The following is a 13,024-nucleotide window of genomic DNA, read 5'->3' on the forward strand; positions in this document are numbered from 1 at the left end:
AATTTTTAAAATATTAGTCTTCTAAATGTCTTAAAAGGGGATTTGTTTATAAATTATATTCCCAAAAAGAACTATTCGCAAATAGAGATTTCACAAACTCGTCAGTCCCAACCATCTATAACAGTCATCTTTAAGTGTGCACACAAAAGGTCACAGGAGAGAATAATTCTCAGCATATAAATCCTATAAGCTATATAGGCCTACTAGACATTCGCTCACTGATCTCAAGATCGCGACAATGCCTGTTAAAACGACAGCGGTAACACAATCACAATTATAGACTTATATGGTTTCTCAACTGTTAAAACCTAAATACAAAAATCTGTATAACAAAAACAAATCGATGGGGTTACACGTCAACAATATAGACCTACAATATTTATATAATACGGCACAACATGAAGAGATATCCGTTATTTCATCACTCTTAACAAAAAATTCCATATAAAAACAGAATAGAAACAAATAATTTAAATTCAGCTATAGCGGTAGATTATTTCGTATACGATATTACCAACAAACGTGAATATACTATTTTTATGAAATAATCTCCTCCTATTCGATCGCTAAAGATACATGGAAATGTAAGAAAGATTTTTAATCATTTCGCTACAGTTGAAGAGTTGTAAGCATTCAATATTTTATCCAAATAGAGACGAAATCTTTTAAAATTTGCACTTCCTTGTACAGTTGTTCTAGCGGAGGACAGAATATGTGTTAGTTGTACAAATTGTCAATGCCTATAATGTAATTTACGTAGCCTACACTATCTTGTAGTGCTTGATTATCAGTTTAAGATATTTTGTAACTTAACAGAATATTTGAGTCCACACAGGTGGTTTTTTTTCAGAATTAATTTTTCGGGAACTCCTTTTTGTACTATTTAAATTATCATATGTATTAATTAAAACTCATATGCTTTATTTAAAGTAGCTATAGTTGACAAAAATGGAATAACTTTTGTAGTGTATTACTGAGCTGTTGTAACGTTTATCTCAAACATCACAGGTATAACTAAAGTTCAATATCACTCCATCGCAATAAGAGTCCATCTTTACTAAGTCACCATTGATACCTCAAAAGTGGGGCACTTCACCATTTTCAATGGTATCCAACTTTATAATTTAGACAATACTGCGTATTGTTTGAAAATCTTAATATGAAATAAAAATCTAAAACGTTTTCACACATATTCTTTCTTTCATTATTGTTTAGAATAACTTGTTATGATCTATATTTCAGCACTATTATATAAGTAATTTCAAATGTAGTCAATGATCTACTGACGTTATTATTATGTGCACTATTAGTATTTTATTCTACATCAGTAATAAGAATGTTATTATTAGTAACACAGTACGATGGATAATAAATCGGTATAACGGAGTATCTATCGGCCCTAAAGAAAGTCTTTACAAAGCTGACCGTACAATGATCTATAGATGAAAATTGTTCGTTTTCATGTTTAACAATTGTAGAACGTTTCTAGTTGCTCCTATCAAAGGAAAACGTTGGGAGGCTGACTGGTAGTGATTATAGCATATCCTAACTAACCTACCAACTGACAAAACTGACTGTAAATGTGTTGCCCTCTGATATGTAGATATCCCAAAATAATAGGGTTCTCCTTTAGAACTAGAGGAACCTACGAGCCAAGTTTCAAGTATGTCGAACTTTTCTATGAAGGTTACAAGGATCACCAAGCACGGACGGACGTATAACTACACGTTTTATGAAGGACTTAACAGATCTTTCACAATGACTACAACAGACGACAAAAAAGGGCAAAACATTTGATAAAAAGCTGTTAATTAATTTATCCGTCAGATAATCTGGTTCAATTGTTATCATTGTAAGCCTTTGAGAGTTTATGTCAGGTAGCATTGTGTCTGTATGAATCTGGAATCTTTTCTTTCTTTGCATTGTCTTATGATTGCTGGTTTTCCAAGTTAGGCTATTATTGTAATGTAAAAACGCCAATTTAAACAGTACACAAAGTGAACATTTTAGAAGTTTACTTTCTTTGTAAAAACTAATGCGTAGTCGCGTCTTCCTATGAAAAAAAGAAAGGATAGCTTTTGATATAAGTAATCCTTAGTACTCCACTTGTACACCCACGTCGGTGATTTAGTAATCACTAAGATTGTATTACTCATCCTGAACACGATATTTATGATTAACTTAACAATAACGTCATTGGATTATTTATTTAATTTGAAATTACTTATTTGATGGTGATAAAATATGACAAACAAAGTATTTTAAAACTATTTAGTTGGCCCAATACGATTAAATTAAGATTATGAACAATAAACGGCTATTTTATATTACATTATTATATTCTTAATTTTTCACTAAACATAAGCTGAAGTACCATTTTCATATTCATGCAGTCGATTTGAGATACAAATGGTGGCACGGTTAAGATGGACCCGCTTTATTGTATATAGACAAATAAAAAGACATATATTGATAATAATAAAAATAATTTATTCACACACCAGAACTCAAAGGTTTTCTGTGCAAGTCAAAACATCATTATAAAAAGTAATTATAAAAAAGCAACAGAGCAGTATCAAATGTAATGCTAAAACGCATTAAATTCTTGTAACATTTTTAAGTTATTCCTACTGCAATAAATCTGTCTAATCAAGACATGGGTATTACGAGAGCCTCAATGAGACTGTAGAAAGCCTTACCGATCAAGTAAGTCTTTAAATAATTTTTGAAATTGTTTTAATTTGTTTTAATTTTGATTACATTTGGAAGTAAATTGATTGATAAACAAAGAAAAGAAAGTACCTTACGAGAAACAAAAGGGTAGATGTATTTACAACTACACAGTTTTTATTTGCTGCACCGCATTCCTAAAGTGGCAGTTTCAAGTGCATAACTGTGACGAAGTGGCATCTATGAGATATCAGGCGTCAGCTTACATTCAACAACCGCAGCGAAACCACACAGTTTACCGAGTGTGACAAATGCAGCTGCGGTAGTGGCTGCACTGTGGTACGCTAGCAATGTAAAATACCCATGTAAATACCCAATATTCATAAATACCCTGGTATTTTAAGTGTAATTAAAATTTACTTCAATTATTAATTTTAAGCTAGGGAAATGAATGTAGGTAGACTCATTTTTAAAGCTGTTACAACAGTAAAAAGTTATTAAAACTAAAAAAAAAATTAGAATTGGGACTTTGACTTGGGCTGAAAGATTATGACGTAAAATAAATAGGTATAAAGTGAAAATCCTAGAAGTGAACTTTTTTAAGTGAGCGTTTTGTTTTTGAAGTGAGTATTTAAATCATTTAGAGAAGATTCATAAACTTCATCTATTATTTAATTAAAGGAAAACTGAAAAACCATTGCATGCGTATTTAACTTAATAATAGTCTTATTCTTATTATAAAAGTAGCAAACACCCTTTTCTTGCACGTCTTTGTTACTATTTTATAGTAATAAAATGTTTGAAGTATTTGAACTTTTTTATAAATGCATTAATATAAATTATATAAAAAGCAAATTGTAGTAACGCATTTGACTGACCATTAGCAAACTATCACTCGAGGGATTGGAATCATTTATTTCTGTCTGACTAGATATGTAAATTCCACAAGATATCATGAGTCCTTAAGTCACGAAAATTGTATTTATATAAAATATGTAACATCAATTTGCCACCCCAAGCAAGTTGGCTGAGGATATAGCGAACAATTTTACATTGTTTTTAAAAGTTGTACAAATTTTTAAGAAAACTGAATACATTCATTTGATATTTTACGATGTAACATAGTACTATGCAATAAAAGTTTGTTGATTATGCAGTTGAACATTAACTTAGTTCGGTCCTTCACGTTTCAATTGTGTCAGTTTATTTCCTATCATCTCCTGTAAAAAGGCGTATAAACATTGTTAAAATCATTAAAATGCAAACATTTATACAAAAGTATACAAACACAACATACAGAATACACATTATATTCGTATGTTGTCATGTAAATGACAAAACAAGAGACATAGGAGGCATTAATCACTAAAACACGTTCAAAAACGTATAAATATAAATTTTACCGGACAAAAATAGAAATGGTTTATTTTTATGTAGCCAGGATTGTGTTTGATTATGGCGTATGTCCCTCAGTGGGATTTTGTTAAGCATTAGGAAATTCTATAACTCATGGTGATATTTTAAGAACGAATTGTGCTATAGAGTTGACTTTTTTGTATATTTTGCTTAGTTACGAAGGGTCCTGGCAAAAGTCTTCTTCTCCCTCTCTGTCTATTTACCAATATATTTGTTTTCCGCTGTATCTCAAGAACAAATTGACCCATTGACTGGTGAGCTCCTATCTTGCAACAAAATAAGTTATATTTTAATATAGGGGAGACCGGGGCAAGTTGACGACCGGGGCAAGACGACGAATGGTTTAGTTTCTCAAATTAGTTGCTAGGTAGTAGCAACCGGTCGAATGTCAGTAGCGCTCCACACGGATGGCCTCTGAAAATAACTGGCAGTGAAGACAAGTTCGCCATTGTGTGTGTGTTGTTACAGCGGCTTGTTGTTTTTGGAGTGCGTTTTTGTAACTTTCGGCCTTTGCATCGTAAGGTTTATTGAATACGCAGGTAAGATATGTTAATTTTCAATATTACCTATATTTACCTTATGTATTAGGCTACTCATAAATACCATGTTTGTTTATATTTATCTTAAAAACTTAATGCCAATAAAATTTACCTACTCTATTACGGCCGCTCGGGGCAAGATGACGTGGGGCAAGATGGCGTGTTCGTCATCTTGCCCCGGTTAATTTTACTGGTGCAAAGCTGAATACTTTTAAGAAGTATGGTTATGCATACAATTTTGATTTAAGTAAACTAATAATGACGACACTGTGAGACTTAACCACTTATTTAAAAAAAATTTAATCTACACTTTTGTTTAACAATTTACTTTAGAATTGAATTTTTATTAATTTAATATGCGGGGTACAGATTTTTAGTTTTACTTTGGTTCCAGAGATGGTGAGAAACTACAAAAAAGACTTCCTCTAGAGGAGAGTGGGAAAAAACCAACATGGATACTGCTTTCACAGAGGTCAAGGAGGGAAGAATGACTTGCTTGGGAGCAGCGAGAACTTACAATGTTCCAGAGGCAACACTTCGACGCCGACTGAAAAAAGAACGTTTCGGTAACTATTTTCACCTACACCTTGCACCACGTTTATATTTACAACTTGTTTTAAGTTAAATTATTTACCACCTTGTTTTTGATATTAAAACAAAATTTACTTTGGTATAACAACTTCTCACGTTACAAAAGACAAGACTATAATCCGTACCCCAGCTTTTTACGCAAATACACATAACATTTTTCATTTACTTCATCACAACATTTCTAAGCAACCTACAACGATTATTATTTACATTTTCCAAACCTTTAAAAAGTACCAAACTTTAAAATAATGAAATAAAATAAATATAAATTTTTTACCTTTCCTTGCTCCCCTTAAACAAGTTTTTTTTTTTTTAGGATATGCCTGTCCATGGAGGAAGATATAGAGAAGTATTCAATGAAGAGCAGCTCCAAGATTTACACAACTATTTGACGGTAATGGACCAAATGTTTTTTGGAATGACCAAGTTGCAGTGCAGAAAACTCGTTTTTGAATACGCAGAACACTTAGGGATTTCTCATCCGTTTATTAAAAGAAAACTAAAATGGCTGGTGAGGATTGGCTGGCTACCTTTATGAAAAAAAACACAACTTTAGTATGCGTAAGCCAGAGAAGCAACATCTGTTGCAAGAGCAATGGGTTTCAACAAAACCTAGTGTTGATAAATTTTTCTCCATTTTGAAGGAAGTGCGAGAAAAAACACAATTTTCCCGCTGCTAATATCTACAATGCAGATGAATCAGGACTATCTACTGTGCCCAATAAATTACCTAAGGTTAATTTCACCAAAAGGAAGTAGAAGAGTTTCTAAAGTTGTGTCTGGGGAGAGAGGCAGGAACGTCACTATTATTTGTTGCATCAATGCTACGGGAACTTACCTACCCCCTTTTTTGGTATTTGCCAGAAAGCGAATGCGACCTGAACTCATGGAAAGAGCTCCACCAGGTAGTGTGGGCCACTGCAGCGATAATGGCTGGAGCAACGGAGAGTTGTTCGTAAAGTTTTTGAACCACTTTATCCTCAATGCAAAACCCACAGTTGATTTCTCCTATCCTGCTACTTGTCGATAATCACAGAAAACCCACATAACCCTAGAGGCAATCAACTTATGCAGAGATAACCATATTGTTATGGTTGGATTTTCCTCCTCATACAACACACCGTCTTCAGCCCTTGGACGTTTCATTCTTTGGTTCGCTGAAAACCTTTTACAGTCAAAGCTTGTGACAACTTCATGGTCAATAATCCAGGACAGACCATCAGTGACTTTAAAATTGGTGAGCTTTTGACCATTGCTTATTTCAAGGCTGCAACTGTTGGCAATGCCGTTAGTGGGTTCAGGTCCACAGGAATAGAACCTTATAATCCACTTGTATTCGACGAACATGACTTTGCTGCATCACAAACAACTGATCAGAACCTGGATGTAGGCCTAGACCCTAGCTATAATGGAAGATGAAAATCCTACTATCCAATCAACAACATCAAATACAACAGAAACTCCAGGTGAACCTGAAGAAGAAACCATTGAGCTGAGTGAACGCCAAGAAACAGTAGGCCTAGTAGACTGTGCCCAATCCCGGTAAAGAAGAATACAAGTGTCTTCGACTTTAAGCCTTTACCTAAAGGTAAACCAAAGGATAAGAAAAGAAAAGTTCAGAAGTTAAGTTCTAGTATTATAACAAGCACGCCAGTAAAAATGTGTTTGGAAGTAAAGCAAGAAATGAAGGATGAAAAAGAGCGCTTAAAAAAGAAAAGAGAAGAGCTTCGAGCTTCAAAGGTTTCAAAGAAACTCAAGTTTGGACCCTACAAAAAACGTCCTAGGTGTATGAACACAGCTTCTACTTCAAAAAGGCAGTGAAGTTAGATGTCCTGGGTGTGAAGAAAAATACTCCGATCCTCCAGTTGAAGAGTGGATCCAGTGTTCCAAGTGCAGTGAATGGTGGCACGAGAATTGTACAAGCTACGAAGGTGGGGAATTTGTTTGTGACTACTGCTAGTTTGTCAGTTTTTGTACATAAATAAAATGACTAGCAGCCTTTTCTTTTTACAAAAGTAGCGTGTTTATTTAAAACCTCCATAACATTCGTCATCTTGCCCCTATGCAAAAGTCATCTTGCCCCGGGGGTGGGGCAAGATGACATTTTTGCATTGTTTCATAAGAACTAAAATTTACAAACAAAAAATTGATATTATGATAATTAAAAAAAAAATTAAATGTAGGTAAAGACTTATACTTAACTCTTATGTATCGTAAGACTTTTATTTTTATCACAATATTTTATTAAAAATATTTATTCCTTAACGTCGTCAACTTGCCCCGGTCTCCCCTATCTGGTGTTTTCCTATGTACAGGTACTATACCAATGTAATGAAGTGTACTACACCGACCCTTACAATACTACTGTATATATATAAGCAATAAAAAGGATTTTCCAACAATATATATTAGTTTAAGAAAAAAGTCGATATAAAGCATTTAAATAACTACGAAAAACGTTACCAGTAGAACATGTTATAGAAATACCCGTAAACACTTTTTCCTTTTTTAATTTTGAAGGATGAATACTCAAAACTTTATCTGTCACTCCAATAACATCGAATAATCTCACTGTAAGATTGACCTATAAGTTAACAAACATATTGAGTTGTTTGACGGAGACATGAGCTTGTCCATCAAAGAACAGAGACTATGTTTGGAAAGTTGGCAACGGCAATTTTTGTAAGAATTTCTTCGGGTTTCTGTGGTTGTGGGTGTAACTCTGGGCCCAGCAGGACTCCCTAATCGGATAATGGTATTGTGATATTATTAGCCACCAACCGCGAATATAGCAGCTCGTTAAAGTGGCTTTCAAATAATTAGACAGCAGTCTATTCAGCGCCAATAATTCTAGTCTTTCGTTAATTTTGTGTATATGAAATAAAGTACGCGTTGTTTTAATGCCGCGAGGGTTATTGCTACAATGATAATATTAACACATCGTTTTATGTTTACAAGACATCTAAACGTAATACATATTTGTACAAAATTATTTCCTGTTAGATTATTGATAACTAGTTTTACTTAAAAGATAACTGATGTAGCCAATAACGGGGAGTTACAGTACTACGAGTACTATAGAGCTTCAGCTGTAGAGTAACGAACCTGTTACACCACCTAGTAGCTCCCGACATAATTAACGTACTTTACGTCACGGTCAGAACCATTCCAAACGCTACAAGATTATTAAAAATGATACCTTTATAGTATGTTTAACTAAAAACCACACTACATGTAAATGTGGTTACTTTTAGAGTTGTTTTTTGTTATATACGTAAGGTACATTGATTATGGAGGGATGTATGATAGGATGCACATGGGGGCTTAGACCCAACATGTCATATTGTTTATACACCAGAGCTATGAGACCGATGATGGTGTATGACACATTGGTATTGTGGCCAAAGGTTCAACAAGTGACTGCCGCAAAAAAACTGTCAAAGGTACAGCGTGGGGAATATCAACCGCTGCCATTGAAGTAGTACTAAACCTCCCACCTCTGGACATATTTCTCTTAGGAGAGGTTAGGATGGCTGAATACAGACTGCAGTGCAATGGAAACTGGCATCTTCAACATGCTAGCAAGCACTCCAAGATCTCTGACATTCTCAAACTGGAGATTCTAGAGATGTTTGACAGAATGTCAAAGGTTATGGACTGGGAAAACCCATTTCAAGTCAACATTGTTGAAAGAGAGGAACGGTCAAACGGAGAGCCTTCCTACACGAAGCAGACTCTAACCTGGTAGCCTACACGGACGGGTCGAAGGCTCTGAATCACCAAATCAGAATCTTCAATATGACAAACATTGTATTCTCTTCGGAATTATGGAGTGCACAGCACGTTTTGAAGTTCTTGGACAATGTAAGATCTGTATTTACAAATGATGAATAATCTTCTAAACATTTCGCCCTGGTCTCTGGTTAAGAGCAGTTCAAATGTTTTATTTGTAACAAATCCGCATTGCCTCTGTTAGTCTCTTGATGATTAAGCGAAATAGGTTAGAAGTTATTTTGCAATTCTTTGTGAAAATATATCTTTGAACAAAGTTGAATATTCTTTAAGTGACTATGCAAAAAATGTAAACTTGTACGAGATTTATGTGTAGGCTACATTAATTGGGAAATTATAGGCCAGTTTGTGTAATGTGAATGAGTTTTATAGTACAGAAAACCTAACCTTAAATATTAATATGTATGATAAACTATAAAATAACATTGACCAATATTTGTTAATATTAAATGCATCAACAGGCCTAATTATTAGTGAGTTGATCAAATTTATTAAGACTAAACGTTTTTCTGACCTATGCATAAATCACAATATAAAACCAGCCATAAGCAAACTACTAACGTGAAACAACTAAGTACTAAATATTTCTCACATCTACGAGTATACTTATAAAACTGTTATTCCACATAACATGTTACCCAACATGTCGCGAGAAATTGTATTTCACAGATAATTGAAGAACCGATCTGAGAGTGAGCATAAGTTTTACTGTGAATAGCCTACTCTGAAATTGAGATTGTAAATTTTGTCAAAATGAGATTAAAACTGGGAACACGGTTAAACTTAGTATTTTGTGGTATTCGAAAACGTTTAGTGATTTAGACGAACTTTGTACAATATTGAACGGTGTGGATTATACTACAGTGAGTAACTCCTGCAACTTACTCCCGGCAACACCTATTCCTTGCGGTAACATTGGATATTGTGAAGAATGGTTATTGAAGGCGAAGTCAAAACTCAAGAAATGTCCTGGTCAAAATAAATATATCTCATCAGGTAAGCTATATTCATACTGTAAACATGGTATATATGGACATTATGAATTTATATGAGGAGCATGTGATGTACCTTGTCGCTCTGCTAATATTCACTGTAGTGGTGCAAATGTTATAAATACAAAACTATATAGATTTTCACCTTTAATTAAAACCACTCTACTATGTAACTAAATCAGCATTTACCCAGTAATGGAGTGTTGTTCGTTGATGGAGGAACAGCAGTACCGAGGTTGGATTAAAAAGGATTATCGTGTATGTTCTTTTTTAGTGGACACCAGAAATAATAGTACTCGTACACGTAAATTTCTTATATAAAGAAAACATTCTTGCAATTAGTATGAGTACTCTATTTTCCCAAGTTAAATTTGAAACGTGATAATGAAAAATAATGCAGATTTCTATTGTTTTAAGTGGAAAATTCAAGTGTGAACGAAGTGAATAATATTTAAATGTCACTAATTCCATTACATTTTTTAAGAATTAATAATATCAAATGCATAAATAGTGCAATTAAGTATTTAAACAGAAAAACGAAAGGCTTGATTACTTAAAATATATAGTAATCAAGTAATTGGAGTTTGGTTATAAGAAGTAAACGAAATAATTAACAATGAAAGTTTTAATTAACTTTTTTCAATTTAATATACCATACATTTTAATTCCAGAGACCGAATTTGCAAGCTTAACGTATCCTTCCCAGTGTGATTTTAAAGAAATGTTGTTTTAAAATCCATAATTTGATTTACCACAAAACAGTTACACTGTTTTCTAACGGTTTTAACAAATAGTTCAATGAAATATAAACAATAAAATAAGTAATAAAAAATGACAAGGTAATTATATAAAAAAACTACGCAACTGTATTTGTATTTAAAATAATGCAAAACAATTATTTTGTTTCATAGTAATATATTATTATAAAACATCTGATTGTTTCTGGTTGTCTGACTAAAACACTATAATGGTTGAAAGCTATATGTGAGACTAAACTCACGATCGTCAAGGGGTACTGCGTCCTCTCAATGCTATTGTAAACCAGTAAACCTATTGAAAACCAGTTTTAGGATATTTTCCATAGTTAATGTTACAAAAATAAAACACTGCGAATTCAGGACCCGACTATCCTCAGTAATAAACTTTAAACAAAGAACTAATGTTCATCCACATACTAAGACAAAGACTTTCAAGTTTTTATGAACTTTAAACAACTTTGTATTCTAATTCTGGAATTAGATGTATTTAATTTAAATATATGTATTATTTTTACAAATCAAATAAGTTTTTTTCAGTTGCCCAAAACCATGATATTTCTTTATTTTACATTTTGATTAAGGTTTTTAATTACGATTAGTTTATTTGTTTGTAAAGGCGTTTTAAATATTAATTATTATCTGTAAAAACAGTATACCTAATAAAATGAGTTAGTTGGCACGGTAATGTTTATATCCATATACTGTTTTAATGTCAAAAATAACAAAAAACCAAATGTAAAACTGGTTGGATGTGAAAGTAGTCCTTCTGATAGCTTGCGAAAAACTGTAACATTGCAACCATTACACGTAAAAAACCGTATAACTTTTACATGTTGAAAGGAACATGTAAGGTACAAAGCATTTTTGACAAGCAAGGTCAGCCTGTACGATATATTTTCTAAAACTTAAGCGTTAGTGAAACATTAGTCCTGTCAACACTGTATGCATTTGATTGCAAATTCCCAATTAATCTAACATTTTAGCTAATATGTTATATTTTATAAACGTGGTAATGTTCATAGAGTTGCTGTCATGGAGATTAAGATTAGTGACAATTAATTTGGAGTTGTTTTTTTTGAAAATTCAATTCACGAAACGTCAAAAACTACGCTACTATTTCGCTGTAGTACAAAGTACTCTTACATTAAAAACTGTTTCCACACAAATTAGACTAATATTGCGGTTTGGTTGAAAAGCGCCAAAAATGTTGTACCCTTTTTGGTTGCTATCGCCATAATAACTTTAGGTAATTGTTTGAAAAAATATTAAATATTATGTATGCAAATGAGAGTTGAATAAAAATGTAGGCCTATCCACACTCTTCTTTATATTAAAATATTTTGAAATGTATATAAATATGTATGGACATATCAAACTCAATACAATTACATATTTCACGAACAAGTACCGTATATAAAGTTTAAATTTCCTATATTATTTCAAATCTAAGATGTGCCTATATAAAACCTGCAAGCAAATAAAATTTACCATATTAAGACACAAACTACTTTTACACCTTGACATTTCCTTCAGGTAAAACCTCAACTTCTCTTCACTTCTCATACTTTGGCTTTACTAACAACCATGATGATACTATCACAAAATAAATTTATAAACGTTAATGTATTCAAATAAATTCAATATAGGTAGGCTACTTATTAAGTTCACTATTTAATAGTATAGCGAATTACCAAAATATTACCATCCAAATCAAAACGTTAACTGAATTTATAGTTAGATTTGTGGGTACATAGACTAAGTAACCCATAAGTAGATGTTTCATTTCTAATTCATACAACTATTTTAAATCGAATTATTACTGTTATGTCTTTGATTCCAAAAACACACTTCAGTTTATATAAATACAATAAAAGGTTATATTTTCATATGAGCGAGCCACTTCTTCCCAGAATCCTTAATAGGGGACTTGAACTTTGAATGCGGGAAGATAAATTGAACAGAACATATTAACAATCAAGTAGAGGTGAAGTAGAGGTCTGCCAAGAAGTTCCGGATCTGGAACCGTTCTGACTGGAATGTTCCAGGCTCGGGACTAGTTCCACGAGATAGTTCCAGTTCCAGGCGTTCCTTTCCGACTGAGCTTATTTTAGTTTGTAGCTGATTTCGTTCGGTAATTGAATTTTAAACACAAAGTCTCAGGTGGTAAAGAGAAACACTTTACTAAATTAATTCCCTAATTCTACTGATAATACAAGTAATACGAGTATATGAATTATTTGTTGTTAACGTATACATGACTTGATAA

Source organism: Homalodisca vitripennis, chromosome X, assembly GCF_021130785.1.
Source record: "Homalodisca vitripennis isolate AUS2020 chromosome X, UT_GWSS_2.1, whole genome shotgun sequence".
In the NCBI taxonomy this organism is placed as follows: Eukaryota; Metazoa; Arthropoda; class Insecta; order Hemiptera; family Cicadellidae; genus Homalodisca; species Homalodisca vitripennis.